Consider the following 18,936-nt stretch of genomic DNA (forward strand, 5'->3'; position numbering starts at 1 on the left):
TGACATGAGCAAGGTCAAAGGCCCGGTTCTTTTAGACCAGATGGGGGGAGAGGCCTCACAACGCCCTAATGTGCCCCCACAGCCTTGTTAGGGACAGGAGGAAAACCTCGCCCTAACTTGAGCAAAGTCAAAGGCCCAGTTCTTTTAGACCGGATGGGGGGAGAGGCCTTCCAACGCCTTAATGTGCCCCCACAGCCATGTGAGGAACAGGAGGAGAACCTCGTCCTGACATGAGCAAAGTAGAAGGCCCGATTCTTTTAGACCGGAGGGGGGAGAGGCCTTACAACGCCTAATGTGCCCCCACAGCCCTGTTAGGGACAGGAGGAAAATCTCGCCCTAACTTGAGCAAAGTCAAAGGCCCGATTCTTTTAGACCGGATGGGGGGAGAGGCCTTGCAACGCCCTAATGTGCCCCTACAGCCATGTCAGGAACAGGAGGAGAACCTCATCCTGACATGAGCAAAGTAGAAGGCCCGGTTCTTTTAGACCAAAGGGGGGAGAGGCCTTACAGCGCCCTAACGCGCCCCCCAAGCCAGGCTGGTAACGAGAGGAGAACCTCGCGCCGGCTCGAGCAAAATGGAAGGTCCGGACTCCTACGGGAGCCGGGTTCCGCCGCCAAGGAAGACTTCACCCGGACTCCTACGGGAGCCGGGTTCCGCCGCCAAGGAAGACTTCACCCGGACTCCTATGGGAGCTGGGTTCCTATGCCAAGGAAGACTTCACCCGGACTCCTACGGGAGCCGGGTTCCGCCGCCAAGGAAGACTTCACCTGGACTCCTACGGGAGCCGGGTTCCTACGCCAAGGAAGACTTCACCCGGACTCCTACGGGAGCCGGGTTCCGCCACCAAGGAAGACTTCACCCGGACTCCTACGGGAGCCGGGTTCCGCCGCCAAGGAAGACTTCACCCGGACTCCTACGGGAGCTGGGTTCCTACGCCAAGGAAGACTTCACCCGGACTCCTACGGGAGCCGGGTTCCGCCGCCAAGGAAGACTTCACCCGGACTCCTACGGGAGCCGGGTTCCGTCGCCAAGGAAGACTTCACTCGGACTCCTACGGGAGCCGGGTTCCGCCGCCAAGGAAGACTTCACCCGGACTCCTACGGGAGCCGGGTTCCTACGCTAAGGAAGACTTCACCCGGACTCCTACGGGAGCCGGGTTCCGCCGCCAAGGAAGACTTCACCCGGACTCCCACGGGAGCCGGGTTCCTACGCCAAAAAAGACTTCACCCGGACTCCTACGGGAGCCAGGTTTCGCCGCCAAGGAAGACTTCGCCCGGACTCCTACGGAAGCCGGGCTCCATCCGCTACTTCGACAGCAAGGGTTAATAATGGTGGCAAGACTCGGCCGCATGACAAGGTCGGATGAAAGGAAAGAGCCCCCTCCCACGACGGCATCTACGTCAAACAAGCCAAACGACAAGAAAGGGTCAACGGACGACAATATCAGTGCTACGCGTGGACAAGGTAACACAAAGTGCTTTTTTTTTTTTTTTTTTCCATTTTCGATATACGTACTACAGGGCCAGGACGGCCAGGGAAAGAAGGACAAAACGACAAAAAGAAAGTAACTACATAAAGACAAAAGAGCTCTAAGGAAGCCCTGCTCCCTCCGACCGAGGGTTGTCGCCTCCATCCCTCAACTAGGACTGCCTCAGGTTCTCCATTGCTTCTTCTAGTTCTTCCTTCTTCCGCAGCATATCCTGGAGTGCCTGATGAAGTTGCCGGCTCTCAGCCTTCGCTTCTCGATGCCACTTTCGCAAAACTTCAGACTCCGCCTTGGCGTCCGCGACGGCCTTCCGCTCAAGCGCCAGTTGGATTTTCACTTGTTGCAGCTCGACTGTCTTCTCCCCAAGGGAGACAGAAATCCCTTCGACGGTGCCTCTCAGGGCTTGGAGCTCTTCGGTATCTTGGGCGGAAGTAAGCTGCGCCCTAGTAACCAGCTGCCTCTAGAGACGAACGACCTCGTCCGTCGCCTTTCGGAACCTCTCTTTGTACTCTTCCACTTGCCGGCGCCTGCTGGCCCGCTGCACATCATGGCTCATCTCAGCGTCTTGAAGCTGCTTCTGGAGGTCGGAGACCCTCTGCGACCACTTCTGTTCATCATCAACCCGTGCCAGAAGCCGGGATGAGTTCCCTTCCAGCTGGCCGATCTTCCTCTTTGCAGCTGATAGCTCCACCTTAAGGGCGCTGATCCTGGCTTCTTGAGCCCAAGTTCGGTCGCTGGCACTTTTCTTACATTCCTCGAGCTCCTTTGTGAAGTTTGCCTTCCTCCGGCTGTAATCCATGATGGCCTTCACTTGGAGACTCCTAAAGTGGGCGGCCTCAGCGGCGGCTTCGGAATGACCTTCTCTCGACTTACGGAGCTCGCCCTCCGACTTCTTCAACTTCTTCGTCAGGTGGAGGACCTCCTTTTTCAGCCACTGGATAGTTGACTTCAGCGGAACCCCCAGGGGCAAGGGAAGTGCTTCAGCGGGGCACTGCCATCGGAAGGTGCAAGCGTCAAAGACCGACTCATTACAAGAAGAAAGGCAGAAAGGAGGAGGAGGGGGAAGGAGAGACCATCCACAATAAGAAATTCAATTTTATTGATTAATTTTGAAGACAAACAGGAAGAAAATATGGCGACAAAATAAAGGCACAAGATCGGAGGTCTCAGACCTCAGGGGCAGGAGGTGGAGGACTCGGCGCGGGGGGTGCGACTGCGGTGGCAGCGGACGAAGGGCCGGCCTCGTCTTCAGATTCCTCAAGAAAGTCGAGATCGAGGTCCGGGTATCTGCCGGCCACCTTCTCTTGGCAGAGCTTGAACCCCTTGGTGAACGCCTCCTGGCCGAACTGAACGTTCAGTTCTCTCATCTCTGCGGAAGCCTTGAACTCCTCCACCGTAAGGGCCCTAGCCTCCGAGACCAGAACCGGAGTCTGCTCGACCAAATGGGCGACCTCGGCCTCCGCCTTCCTCGCCGACTCCTCCAAGATCCGTCTCTCCTCCTCCCGGGCTTGTCTCTCCTCTTCCCGGGCCTGCCTCTCTCTCTCCCGGGCCTCCTGGAGGGCAGCTACTTCGGCCGTCTTCGCTTGGAGGTGAGCAACCTTGGCCTGGCAGCGTTTCTCCGCCTGAAGGAGGTCCCTTCTCATGCGGCTCGTCGCCTCGACATAGGCGAAGAGCTGGTGCCCAATCTGCAAAGATGGATAGAGAATTATAACAAAGGCCGAGTGACCATGCAAATAAACATCCGCTTACCTCAAGGAAGGACCCCAAAGAATCCCAAGCCCGCTGCTCGAGATCGACGCGGTCGATCCTCTCCACGACGTCGGACAGAATGCAGCCATCAAGCAGCCGCCTGATCAGGTCCTTATCGTTGAAGGGGTTCTCTGATCCTCCCTCGGAGCAGACGGACTCATCTGCAGCAGCTCGGTGGCTGCTCGCCCTGCGAGCCACCGATTTCCTCCTCCTCCCCGTGGCGGGCGCCTCCGTGGGGCGAGCCCCCGAAACGGGGGCCCCAGTCAGCGGGCTCCTTGAGGAAGCCCGGGGGGCCGCTGGCTCGGCATCCGAGAGAATGTCGATGGCCGGGGTCGCCTGGACGGGCGCAGCCAAGCTCGTCTCCTCCGTCCTGGCCCTCTTCGCCGATCCGGAGGCCGTCGCGCCCTTCCTCTTCTGAGCTCTCATGCCCTTGGCGAGCATCCGCGTGGCTTCGGCATCCATTGCTAAAAAAAAAAAAAAAAAAAAAAGAGAGAAGAAGAGAAAGAAAAAGAAAAAAGAAAGAAGAAGCGACATCGATCAGTCCAGAGTCAAAAAAAAAAAAAAAAAAAAGAAGAAAAGAAGAGAAAAGAAGAGAGAAAGAAAGGGAAAGAAAAGAGCGGGAAGGAAAAAATAGAGAGAAGAAGAAGGAGGCAAGAAAAGAAAAGATAAGTACTTGCTGGATCTTGAGGGCTCAGGCCGATGTTGAAAAGAAGCTGCTCCTTCAGAAGATTAGGAAGGGAAGGAGCGGGATAACTTAGAAGCTTCTGGGCGGCCTGGAGGTCGTCCTCTCCTAGGCTGGGAGCCCGGCGGGCGGAATCCCTCAGAGACCCCAAGGGGGCAGGCCCAGTTCCAGGGTCGGGCAGTAGACAAAGAGAAATTTCTCCTTCCAATTGTGAATCGAAGAAGGGGCGCCCTTCAGCAACCCCTTCTTACCAAACTGGGGGGAGAAGTACCACCAGTCCTTCGTCGAAGGATGGCGTTTGAAGGTGTAAAAATGCCTGAACAAGGAGAGGGATGGCTGGACCTCGGCTATGTGGCAGAGTGAGAGAAACCCTATCAAAAACCTAAAGGAATTCGGGGCCACGGAGGCGAGAGAAATGTCTAAGAAGCGGAAGAAGGCGGCAACGAAGACAGGAAGCGGAAGCCGGAGTCCGGCACGGAACGCCTCCTGATACAAACAGAAGCGACCAGGAGGAGGAGTGCTGGCCCGGTCAGAGGGGCCAGGTAGCTCCAGGTCGTACTCCAGAGGAACCCCATACCGAACCCTTATCAGAAGGAGTTCATCCGGAGTCGACGAACATGGAATGGCGCCCGGTGCAAAAACTGGGCGAGGCCCTGCCCCGGATGCGGGTTCGTCCGCAGAGACAGGGACCTGGGGGTTCGAAGCAGAAGAACTCTCAGAACTGACGGGAGCAGAAGAGTCGGAAGATATTTTGAGCAGTTTTGGAGGGAGAACCTAAAGGATCCTAAAAAGGCAGACCGAAAGGGGAACGAGACGCCGAAGGCTAACTCGTAAGGAGACACAAAAGTAATGAAGAGAGGAGAAGCCCCTAGGCGGTGAGAAGAAGGTTGGCACTAACCTATATTGCTCTGGGGACCTGGGGAACGAGAAATGGGAGGCGCCTACGGCTCGAGAAGACGTTCACTAGAGCAGGCTCTCGAAGAAAAGACAGACACCAGCGAAAACTCAGGAATGGAGTAGGACGCCTGAAGGGGGGAGGACGGGTTTAAATAGACCCTGGGATCCGGCGTCATAATGATCACGAATCCCCCTGGCCAGTCCGCATCCGACGCATGTCCCACTCCCCCTGGCAGACGGCTAAAAGCGGCTGACGGTTGGTGGGACCATAATTGCACCGTACCTAGGCCAGTGTACCTGTGGGATTTTTGAAGCATCCCCTCATACTACTCCAATTCGAAAAGACTCCGGCATGCGCTCATTTAATGCCAAAATATCTGGAGGCGGCAGTGCGCAGGATTCGAAGGGACGGTTCCGACTGTATCCATCTTTCTCTCTGTGTACTTCCTTCGTTTGAAATTCAAACTCGGAAGTAGGGGGACTGGTGTTGGGTATAAAATACCCACAGCCGAAACCCTCGGCGGGCTCCGCCGCCGACATCGGCACAGCTCCGCCAGGACTCCTACGGGAGCCGGGCTCCTCCGCAACATCAGAACAGCTCCGCCCGGACTCCTACGGGAGTCGGACTCCACCGCCGACATCAGAACAGCTCCACCCGGACTCCTACGGGAGTCGGGCTCCTCCGCAACATCAGAACAGCTCCGCCCGGACTCCTACGGGAGCCGGGCTCTGCCGCCGACATCAGAACAGCTCCGCCCGGACTCCTACGGGAGCCGGGCTCCTCCGCAACATCAGAGCATCTCCGCCCGGACTCCTACGGGAGCCGGGCTCCTCCGCAACATCAGAACAGCTCCGCCCGGACTCCTACGGGAGTCGGGCTCCGCCTCCGACATCGACTGCAGCACAGCTCTGCCCGGACCCCTACGGAGCCAGGCCCCGCTCTCAGTATGAACTGCTGGTAAGCTCCGTCCGGACTCCTACGGGAGCCGGACTTCACCTCTAACTTTGATTGCAGAGGACTCCGCCCGGACTCCCACGGGAGCCGGGTTCCGCCCGCAACTTCGGCCCCGAGAGGGCTCCACCCGGACTCCTACGGGAGCCAGACTCCGCTTCCGACATCCCCTGCAGCACGGCTCCGCCCGGACTCCCACGGAAGTCAGGCTCCGCCCACGGCCCCAGCCGCCAAGAAGACCTCTCCCGGACCTCTACAGAGGCCGGGCTCCGACCGTCGCTGATCTTTAATCAACAGATCCGCGCCCCCTGGGAAGCCACCAAAATGGCCATGACCCTGCTCCACTTCCTGTGATAGATTCCGCACAGCTCCATCATTCCCTGACAAGCCGCAGTAACCGTCGCCGCCCTGCTCCACTTCCTGCGGCGGATTCCGCACAGCTCCACCACCCCCTGGCAGGCCACGATAACGGCCACGAACCTGCTCTACCTCCTGCGACGGATACCGGGCGATTCTCCCACCCGCTGGCAAGTCACGACAACGGGCGCTGCTCCACTCCCTGCAACTGATTTCACGTGGCGAGCTGCGGTGATGGCCATGATCCCACTCCACAACCTCTCACAATAAATTCCCCTGACCACGGGCGGCCTACTACCAGATGGTTACAGGTGTCGCCATCAATCCGTTGCCCCCTCTGCCTATAAAAGGGGGGACTCAGATATGTTATTCTCTAAGCTCATTTCTTATCTCAAAACTCTGCTAAATTCTCTATTCGAGCACTCCATTCTTGTTGAGGCAGAGAACTGACTTGAGCGTCGGAGGGTCTTGCCGGAGCAACCCCACCTCCGGTTTAGACTTCCCTTGCAGGTCCCGGCGGTGACCGCGGCTTCCCCGACTCCAGCTTCTCCGGCGCAAGCAGATTTTTGCACCAACAGATCTCTACCTTTCCGTCTACGCCCCTTTTCCTTTCGAAGACCCATTTACACCTAATGGGTTTAACTCCTTCAAGTGGGTCAACCAATGTCTATACATTGTTGACCTTCATGGACTCCATTTCAGATTGCATGGCTTCAAGCCATTTTTCAAAATCAGATCTCTGCATTGCATCCATATAGGTGATCGGATTCTCATCATTCTCATCGAGTTCGATGGGATCACTGTCTCGGACCAAGAAATCATAGTATCTATTCGGCTGATGCGGTACTCTACCGGATTACCTTAATGATGCAGGTATATTGGGCTCCGAATCTGATCTAATCAAATCCAACTCAGGTTCAACTATTGGTGTCGTCCTTCTACCTATTGAACTTCATCAAGTTCAATCTTAGAGGCAATGGTTCCTTCACCAAGAAACTTCTTTTCTAAAAAGGTTGCCTTAAGGCTGATGAACACCTTTTGTTCATCAGCATGATAGAAAAAATATCCTTTGGCCTCTTTGGTGTACCCTATGAATGTGCATTTGTCAGACCTAGGTCCAAGTTTATCTGTAACTAATCGTTTGACATAGGTTGGGCACCCCCAGATCCTAAGGTGTGAAAGTGCTGGCTTACATCCTGTCCATATCTCATATGGAGTCTTAATTACAGACTTACTTGGGATCCTATTTAACAGATAACAGGTCGATTTAAGTGCATATCTCCAGAAAGATATTGGCAAGCTGGCAAAATCCATCATGGATTGGACCATGTCTAACAGAGTCCGATTTCTCCTTTCAGACATACCATTATGTTGTGGTGTCCCTAGAGGAGTCCATTAGAAGGAATCCCATTCTCTCCTAGATATGTGAGAAACTCACCAGAAAGGTATTTCCCTCCTCAGTCAAATCGAAGAGTTTTAATACTCTTCTCAGTTTGTTTTTCTACTTCATTTCAGAATCGTTTGAACATTTCAAATGAATCCGATTTATGTTTCATCAGATAGATATATCCATATCTGGATAGATCATCCGTGAAAATGATGAGTAGAAATATCCACCTCTAGCACTTGTGCTCATGGGACCGTATACATTAGTATGTACTAGGCTCAAGAGCTCAGTAGCTTTCTCACATTTTCTAGTAAAAGGTGACTTGATCATTTTACCAAGAAGACAAGACTCACAGGTTGGAAGTAATTCACAATCACTGACTTCGAGGATTTTCTCTTGAGTCAACCTGTTTATCCTATTCTTGTTTATATGACCTAGCCTATAGTGCCATAAGTAGATATCTGATACACTATCTAATCTAGGATGCTTGCCAGTAGAATAGACTACGTTAACAGGTTGTGATAACATATACACACCATTATTCAAATGTTCACAAAAAATAGTAACACCATTCATAATGATATTACAAACTTGTTTCTTTATTAAAATTTCATAATCATTTTTGGCTAGAAGGCCTACAGAAATAACATTTAAAAAGAAACTGAGACAGAAATAACAATCATTAAGAACAATGGTATGGGACTCAAATACAAGTTTCAAGATTCTTAATGCTAGAACTGAAACTGAACTTCCATCTTCAATGTTCAGGAACCTCTCACCTTGCTCGAATCTCCTACTGACCTGCAACCCCTGCAATAAATTGCAAATATGGTAAGTGCTACCGGTATCCAATACCCAGTCAGTTATATCACAAATAGAAAAACTGCAAGGAGTTATCATATAAATACTTTGCCCAGCAACAACTTGCTTCTTTCTCTGCCTGTTTGAAAATAGAGAGGCAATGTACTGAGGACAGTTTCTCTTCTAGTGCCCCCGCTTCTTGCAAAAGAAGCATTCAGCTTGACTCTTATCGGGCTTGATCTTTCTGGTCTGGCCCTGCACTGATGTCCCAGTCTGAACTTGCACCTTCTTCACTTTCTTCTTCTTGTTCTTCTTTCTTTTCTTAAAGGGTTGAGAACCAGAAGACGAACCTCCCACTAAGTTCATCGACTCCTTGTGGAGTTGGTGATCCTTCTCAAAGTTCTGAAGTAACCCTAGTAACCCGTGGTAGTTTACTTCAGACTTTGTCATTCTATAATGAGTGAGGAATGGGAGATAAGACATGGACAGTGAGTTTAGTATTGCATCTTTCCCAAGCTACTCATGCAAGAAAAAGTCGAGCTTGCTCAAACGCTTCATCAGCTCGATCTTGTACAATACATGATCAGTGATAGAGCTACCATCCTGCATTTTGGCGTTGAAGATGGCACTACTAGTCTTGTGCCTCTCCATGTCATCGGGTGTGCCAAAGGTATCCTCCAACACTTGAAGCATGTCCTTTGGCTGAGTCATCTCAAATCTGTGACTGAACTCGTCGCTCATGGCAGCCAGCATGATGCAGCACACCGTGGTCCGGTCACTGAACCACTTCTGGTAAGTGTCTCTGATTGTTTCACATGCATTGGCAGCTGGCTCCTCAGGTGCAAGATCTGTTATCACATATAGGATCCGTTCATGCTCTAGGACTATCTTTAACTTTCGGTACCAGCTATCGTAGTTGGATCCTACCAACTTATTATTGTCCAACAATGATCGGAGTGATAGGGAAGTGGCCATATCTACTCAAAAGAAAATCATAACCTAATTAGTAATTGATTCATTAAACCTAAAGATTTGGACTTTAATCAAAAAGTTTTTTCCACTATTTTATTAGAATTGGTAGCCTCTACCTTCAATTCGAGAAATTACCCTAATTCCTTAGTGGGTACTAGAATTCACTTAGACTGCACACAAGCCCAACTTTGGTTGGCCAACCCATGTATATCTAAGGGTAGGTTCATAACCAATTATTTCTCTAAATAATTTTTAGTAATTTAAATTTTACCCCAATCCCTAATCAGTAAGCTTTGGCCTCTACTGAAAAGGTCTGGTTAGGTCCAACCATTAACATGATCATACTTGGCCCATCTAACCAATGAATGATTAGGTCCAACTTTGATTGGCTAACGTAACCACCATTTAGAAAGATGCAGTCAAGAAATCATATTATGAATGACAATTCCATCAGCCGATAAGCACCAGACCTTTGGGCCTCTAATGATTATCCAACTGATGGACCCATTATCATCCACTTAATGGGAGGCTATAATCTAGTTATCACCATAACTATTTCATTTTAAGGACCTAATAATTTTAGAGGATTTAATTGATTTAGAGGATGAGATCAGATGAACCAGCTTATCATGATCCTCCCACTAGCTTCACCAAGTCAGCTTAAGGAAGACCATTAAAAGGGCTGGTCTAGGAGCACCTAAATCAGTCACACTGATTTACCTAGCTGACATGGGTTAGCTCGAATAGTCAAGTGATCCGAACAAAACATAATTTCACTAAGAGGCCAGGTAAGTTCGATCGGTGGGAGGATCTGCCAAATCTTACCTTAGACACCATCAGAAATGGCCAGATAAGCGGGCTACCAATTAAAAACCACCGGTCTGATTTATCTTAGACACCAACTGATTTAATTAGTTTCGATTAGATCAACCTAACAGTTCATGCTAGATCGCTTAGCTAAGAATCAAGTCCATTTGGTTCTCGTTAAAGATATGAACTTGACCAACTACAACTATTGTAATTGATCTAGAGAATTCTTGACCTAATCTAAGACAACAATTGATTAGATTTAGTCAATTCTCTAATTAAGTCCATCTTTAATCTAACCTTAGGTCTAATGCAATTAATGGACCTAATTCTTACTAATCCATTAACCCAATGTGTTATGGTTTGTGTCTTAGGTTCTTCAATTCACAATCCTAGAACCTAATCAAACAACTTCTTAATTCTGAATTAAGTTTTGGGCTGAGGGTTGGGGTTCGACTTTTCGAAAATAATTTTTATATTTGTAAAATATTTTTATAATATGGTTCTACCAACCAAGTTACATGTTTGATTCATAATTAAAATGCAAGTGAAATAAGCATGAAACTACTTTAGATCTAATCTAAACAGGTTCATGAAATTGAAACAATTTCAACTTTAAACTGCGCAAATTTTTCAGACAAAAATATTATGGTTCTTTGCACGGGATTTATTAACCAAGAAATTTTATTTTAGATTTAAATATCTTTTAAATCTAATAAATCATAAATTTAATCTAGATCATATCTAATAAATTTATGATTAAAGATAGATCTACACGAACTAGGACAACCTTTGCACTGTAAGGGGTAAACCTTACAGCAGGACAACCTACAGTTCGTGATTGATCTAAAAATTTTAATTTCAGATTTAACAATCAGATTATAAATTAGATCTAATCTAAGAAATAATCTAAGCATGTATAAATAATCATGTAACAAACAACCTAGGCTCTGATACCAATTGAAGGAACCAGATCTAGGGTTTCAGGGTTAGATCTTGAAACTTTTTCAAGATCAGGCAGTGGAAGATCAAAATAAATCAAAATTTATCTTATAAAATTAGAGAATCTCTAGATTTAAGATTTTATTACATAATTATTATATAATATTAAATCAAAAATTAAAATATAAAGAGCAAGAACTATATGTTGATCATATCAACATGTTTCTATACTACATCTAATGTATGTAAAATATAATAGATCAGATCTATTACCTTGCAAGTTAGATGTTCTAACTTTGCTAATCTGGCCTTGAGGATGATATTGTGAGCCGTACATGTATCCAACCTCTATGAGTTATCCACACGAGCCCATGAATTACGATTAGAAGTCTTGGTCCAGAAAATCAGCACAGTATGCTAGTACTGCGCTGATCCTTCTTCGATGGTCGATCAGATACCTCCTTCTTCTTGATTTGGACTCTTTCAAAAATAAGAAGTAGGAGAAAGAGTTTTAGATCTGAGATACTCTCAGAAAACTCAAGATGGAGGAAGGAAAGAGGTGAACACAGCAACCCTAGAAGAAGACCCTCTTCTTCTTCTCTTTTCTCTCACCTAGACACTTAGTCTTGTGTCTATTGTATCTCCATACCCCAACTTTATTTTTCCTTGATTTTTGCATGCCCCAAATATCTCTATTTTTTCTATTTTTCATGAAAATTTTATAAAAAAATTTATTTTAAATAGAGAGATATGATAGAGTCCTTGTCTAGGTCAAATACTTAGTCAATGATTATCCAAACATGGCAAGACAAGGGGCGCCCAACTCTTGGGCACCCCCTCTTTCTTTTTATGCATGGACCACCAGAAAAGGGCACATATTATATGCCATAAAATTTATTAAAATCTCAAAAAAAATCTGGGTAAAATCAGTGCCATAAGGAAAAAGTTTTGATTTCCTAAAACTCTATTTCATAGAATTTGAAATCCAAACTAATTCCTACTTTGACTTGATCCACCACTACATTCCATGTAAGAGAGAAAGAGAAAAAAGTTTTGGGCATGCATGAAGATTTGAGAGAGAAGGTTTTGTCACACAAAATAAGAGAGAGTGGGCGTGGGGGGCTAAGGTGGTGCAAGGTGGAATCCTAGTCTTACTAGGATTCAATCTATGTCTTGTTCCAATCTGGTTTCTCAAATCAAATCAAACCAAAATCAAATCAACCTAATTGAAATAGGTCTTAACTTAATTAAAAACCTAATTTAATCAGATTAAATTAGATTTAAGTCTGATTTAATTTTTTAATCAAATTAAAAATTAGGTTGACCCAAGTCCTAATTGAACTAGGATTAGTTTTTTCTTGCACTTGGCTTATCCAATAAACCAATTGGACTTGATCCAATCAAGTTCAAATCAAATAAAATTAAATTATATTCAATTAGACTTAATTTTAACCCATTGGCTTAATCAAATTAAGTCAATTAGCAATCAAATTGCTAATCGATCCTCCTACATCACTTGCACTAGGTTAAATGTCAATCATATTGATCGTTTAACCCTAGAACAATTCTTAATCGTTGATCAACCATTCGATCGGATCATGAACTCTAATGTGTGTGACCTCATAGATCTAAATCTAAGTCAATAGCATAGAAATAAATTTTTATACCAATCAAAATGATCATCTAGCAATGGTACCCGACGATCAGATAGGTCGAATGTGTAGAACAATATCCTTAGAACCCATATGGATATAGTTTTTATATAATTCATCTCCTTGACCAAAATGATCATAGGATACCTCAGAGTTCTACTGTCAACTCTGATCAGGTTGTCCATATTATATTTCAAAATATCAAATCCATCTGATGGATTACCCTGGCTAAAGTTTTACTAAATTGAAATACAACGACTCATTCTTCTCCAACTCTTGGAGTGGTCAATCCCATATTGATTACATTCTGACTTTGCAAGTACTTGACTATGCCCAGAAGCCTTCCATCACTGAATTAAAAATTCAGTTAGTCCAGTACCAAAGCACAGTGAGTTGCTTGCAAGTCACTGAGGTGATTTCAAATCTAAGGGACACTTATACCTATATCCCATCAGAGACATTCTCGATAGCAGAATGCTCTAGAGTTGGTCACGTTCAATGATGATGTACCCTTACATCTCATCTGTATGCCATACCAGTATCTCCACACTCCTTGATTAAGAGGACAACCAACCCATATGGCCTACAGCGACCTATGCTCGATAGAAGCTGTCGTCTTTATTAACAGCCCATCATTTCGTCGTGAATAGTTTTAAGGACTAATCGATAAATCCTCTCTTTATCGAACCTAAATAGTCCTAAGTATTTCATCACAATAATGGAGTTCATTAGAAGATAAAAACTTATGTTGAAAAAGTCAAAAATATATTTTATTTATTAACAAATTAATTATAATACAAGGTTGCTCAACCGTCAATAGCTTGACGATTGGCTTTTGAGACATATTTCCCAACACTTATGATTTGCTAAAATTAAAAGTGGTATATTATATTAACTTAAGCTTTTACTTGTTTACCTTTATGTTCAATATTTTGTTATCATTAAAAAGGAGGAGATTGTTGACCCAAGGAATGATCTTGATGATTACATAATATTGAAACATAAAAGAAGATTAATATCTTTGAAGCTTGGTTTAAAATATTTTTGTAGGAAGCAAACCCTTGTGATATGCTTTGAAGTCATTTAGAAATACTTGAGAAGCTTTAGAATTAAGAAAAATTAAGTTTGGATAAAAATTGATAAGAAAGACTGAATGGAAGAGTTCGAGTCGACTCCAACATGTTTCGAGTCAATTTTGATACAAACAGATTGTGGCATGCAGAACTGACATACTTGTTGGGAAATGTGTCCCAAAAAGTCAATCGTCAAGCTGTTGACGGTTGAGCAACCAAGTATTGTAATTGATTTGTTAATAAATAAAATATATTTGGCATTTTCATCATAAGCTTTCATCTTCTAATAAACTCCATTGTTATGATGAAGTCCTTAGGACTATTTAGATTTGATAAAGAGAGAATTTATTGATTAGTCCTTAAAACTATTCACGACCAAATGATAGGCTGTTAATAAGGACGACAGCTTCTATCGAGCATAGGTCGCTGTAGGCCATATGGGTTGGTTATCCTCTTAACCAAAGAGTGTGGAGACACTGGTATGGCATACAGATGAGATGTAAAGGTACATCATCATGGAACATGACCAACTCCAGAGCATTCTGCTGTCGAGAATGTCTCTGATGGGATATAGGTATAAGTGTCCCTTAGACTTGAGATCAAGGATGGAAGGCTTCTGGGCACAGTCAAGTACTTGCAAAGTCAGAGTATGATCGAGATGGGATTGACCACTCCAAGAGTTGGAGAAGAATGAGTCGCTGTATTTCAATTTAGCAAAACCTTGGCCAGGGTAATCCATCAGATGGATTTGATATTTTGAAATACAATGTGGACAACCTGATCAGAGTTGACAGTTGAACTTTGGGGTATCCTATGATCATTTTGGTCAAGGGGATGAATTATATGAAAACTATATCCGCATGGGTTCTAAGGATGTTGTTCTATACATTCGACCTATCCGGTCGTCGGGTACCATTGCTAGATGGTCATTTTGATTGGTACAAAAATTTATTTCTGTACTATCGACTTAGGTTCGGACCTATGAGGTCACACACATTAGAGTTCATGATCTGATCGAATGGTTGATCAACGATTAAGAATCGTTCTAGGGTTAAATGATCAATACGATTGACATTTAACCCAGTGCAAGTGTTGCAGGAGGATCGATTAGCAATTCGATTGCTAATTGGCTTAATTTGATTAAACCAATGGGCTGAAATTAAGTCTAATTAAATATAATTTAATTAAATTTGGTTTGGGCTTGATTGAATTAAGTCCAATTGATTTATTGGATAAGCCAAGTGCAAAGAAAAACTAGTCCTAGTTCAACTAGGACTTGGGTCAATCTAATTTCTAATTTGATTAGAAAATTAAATCAGATTTAAATCTAATTTAATATGATTAAATTAGGTTCTTAATTGGGTTAAGACTTATTTTAATTGGGTTGATCTAATTTTGGTTTGATTTGGTTTGGAAAACCAAATTAAAACAAGTCATAAGATAGAATCCTAGTATGACTAGGATTCCACCTTGCACCACATAAGCCTTCCCCACGCCCTCTCTCTCATTCAACGCCAATCTCCTCTTATTTTGTGTGACAAAAGTCCTCTCCCAGGTCTCTCTCAAGTTTAAAAAAGGTCTTCTCTCTTCTTTCTTACATGGAAGGTGGTTTGGATCAAATCTAAAAGGAATAAGTTTGGATTTCGAATTCTATGAGATAGAGTTTTAGAAATCCAAAACTCTTTCAATTTTGCATCGAATTTATCCAATTTTTTTTTGAAATTTTTATAAATTTTAGGGTACACATTATGCACCCTTTCTTAGTAATCCATGCACAAAAATAAGGAGGAGATGATCAAGAGTTGGGCGCCCCTTAACTTGCCATGTTTGGATAAGCCTTGACTAGGTATTTGACCTAGACAAGGACTCTATCATATCTCTCTGTATGAAATGATTTTCTTCATAAAATTTTTGTATAAGATATATATTTGAGATACCTTTGAGCCATCCAAAAATTAGAGAGAAAAACCTTTAGGTCATGGAGATATGAAAGACACAAGTTAGGGTGTCTAGAGAGAGAAACGAGAAGAAGAAGACGATCTTCTTCTAGGGTTATTTGTTTTCATATCTTTCCTCCCTCCATCTTGAGTTTCCTGAGAGCATCTCAGATCTGAAACTCCTCCTTCTACTTTCCATCTTTGAAAGAGTCTAAATCAAGAAGAAGGAGGCACCTGATCAACCATCAAAGAAGGATCAGCGCAGTACTAGCATACTGTGCTGATTTCCTGAAGCAGGACTTCTGATCGAGATTCATGGGCTCGTGTGGATGACTCCTAGAGGCCGAACGCATGTGTGGCTTGCAACATCATCCTCAAGCTCAGATCAGCGAGGTTAGAATATCTAACTTGCAAGGTAATAGATCTGATCTATTGTTTAATACATACATTAGATGTAGTATAGAAACATGTTGATATGATCAACATGTAGTTCATGCTATATTTATATATTTTAATTTCTGATTTAATACAATGTAATAATCATATAATAAGATCTTAGATCTAGAGATTCTCTAATTTTAAAAAATAAATTTTGATTTATTTTAGTCTTCCACTGCCTAATCTTGAAAAAGTTTCAAGATCTAACCCTGAAACCCTAGATCTGGTTCCTTCAATTGGTATCAGAGCCAGGTTCTTTATTACATGATTATTTATACATGCTTAGATTATTTCTTAGATTAGATTTAATTTATAATCTAATTATTAAATCTAAAATTAAAATTTTAGATCAATCCCAAACTGCAAGGTTGTCCTGCTGTAAGGTTTACCCCTTACAGTGCAAAGGTTGTCCTAGTTTGTGTAGATCTATCTTTAATCATAAATTTATTAGATATGATCTAGATTAAATTTATGATTTATTAGATTTAAAAGATGTTTAAATCTAAAATAAAATCTTTTTGTTAATAATTTTTGTGCAAAAAAATTGTTTAAAGTTGAAACTGTTTCAATTACATGAACCTGTTTAGATTAGATCTAAAGTAGTTTCATGTTTATTTCACTTGTATCTTGATTATGAATCAAACATGCAATATGGTTGGTAGAATCATATTATAAAATTATTTTATAAATATAAAAATTATTTTTTGAAAAGTCGAACCCAACCCTCAGCCCAAAACTTAATTGAGAATTAAGAAGTTGTTTGATTAGGTTCTAGGATTGTGAATTGAAGAACCTAAGACACAAATCATAACACATTGGGTTAATGGGTTAGTCGGAATTAGGTCCATTAATTGGGTTAGACCTATGGTTAGATTAAAGATGGACTTAATTAGAGAATTGACTAAATCTAATCAATTATTGTCTTAGATTAGGTCAAGGATTTTCTAGATCAATTATAATAGTTGTAGTTGGTCAAGTCCATGTCTTTAACGAGAACCAAATGGACTTGATTCTTGGCTAAGCGGTCTAGCACAAACTGTTAGGTTGATCTAATCGAAACTAATTAAACCAGTTGGTGTCTAAGGTAAACCAGATCGGTGGTTTTTAATTGGGAGCCCGCTTACCTGGCCATTTCTGATGGTGTCTAAGGCAAGCTTTGGCAGACCCTCCCACTGATCGAATTTACCTGGCCTCTTGGTGAAATTATGTTTTGATCGAATCACTTGACTATTCGAGCTGACCCATGTCAGCTAGGTAAATCAGTGCGACTGATTTAGGTGCTCCTAGACCAGCCCTTTTAATGGTCTCCCTTAAGCTGACTTGGTGAAGCCAGTGGGAGGATCATGATAAGCTGGTTCATCTGACCTCATCCTTTATATTATTTAAATCCTTTAAAATTATTAGGTCCTTAAAATAATAAAGTTATGGAGATAACTGAGTCATAGCCTCCCATTAAGGTGTTTGATAATGAGTCCATTAACTCAATAATCATTGCAGACCCAAAGGCCTGGTGCTTGTTGACTAATGGAATTATCACTCATCATATGACGACTTGGAAGTGTCTCTCTAATGGTGGTTAGGTGAGCCAACCAAAGTTGGGCTTAATCATTCGTTGGTTAGATACACCAAGTATGATCATGTTAATGGTTGGACCTAATCGGATCCTTACAGTGGAGGCCAAAGCCTACTGATTAGGTTTCTGGGGTAAAATTAAAATTACTAGAAATTATTTAGAGAAATAATTGGTTATGAACCTACCCTTAGATGTACATGGGTTGGCCAACCAAAGTTGGGCTTGTGTGCAGTCTAAGTGGATTCTAGTACCCACTAAGGAATTAGGATAATTCCTCGAATTGAAGGTAGAAGCTACCAATTCGAATAAAATAGTGAGAGAAATCTTTTGATTAAAGTCCAAATCTTTAGGTTTAATGAATCAATTACTAATTAGGTTATGGTTCTCCTTTGTGCAAATATGGCCACTTCCCTATCGCTCTGATCATTGTTGGACAATGATAAGTTGGTGGGACCCAACTTCGGTAGCTGGTACCGAAAGTTGAAGATAGTCCTGGAGCATGAACGGATCCTATATGTGATAATGGATCCTGCACCTGAGGAGCCAGCTGTCAATGCATGTGGAACATTCAGAGACACTCACCAGAAGTGGCTCAGTGACGGACCATGGTGCGCTGTATCATGCTGGCAGCCATGAGCGATGAGTTCAGTCACAGATTCGATACGGCTCAGCCAAAAGACATGCTTCAAGTGTTGGAGGATGCCTTTGGCACACTCGATGATGTAGAGAGGCACAAGACTAGTTGTGCCATCTTAACACCAAAATGCGGGATGGTGCCTCTGTCACTGATCATGTATTGTACATGATCGAGCTGATGGAACGATTGAGCAAGCTCAGCTTTCCTTGCATGAGCAGCTTGGGAAAGATGCAATACTGAACTCGCTGCCCAAGTCTTATCTTCCATTCCTCACTCATTATAGAATGACAAGCCTGAAGAGAACTACCACGGATTACTGGGGTTGCTTCAGAACTTTGAGAAGGATCACCAACTTTACAAGGAGTCGGTGAACTTAGTGGGAGGTTCGTCTTCTGGTTCTCGACCTTTTAAGAAGGGAAAGAAGAACAAGAAGAAGAAAGTGAAGAAGGTGCAAGTTCAGGCTGGGACATCAGTGCAGAGCCAGACCAAAAAGATCAAGCCTGATAAGAGTCTATTCTACTGGCAAGCACCCTAGATTAGATAGTGTGTCAGATATCTACTTATGGCACTGTAGGCTAGGTCATATAAACAAG

Source organism: Elaeis guineensis, chromosome 4 (genome assembly GCF_000442705.2).
Source record: "Elaeis guineensis isolate ETL-2024a chromosome 4, EG11, whole genome shotgun sequence".
In the NCBI taxonomy this organism is placed as follows: domain Eukaryota; kingdom Viridiplantae; phylum Streptophyta; class Magnoliopsida; order Arecales; family Arecaceae; genus Elaeis; species Elaeis guineensis.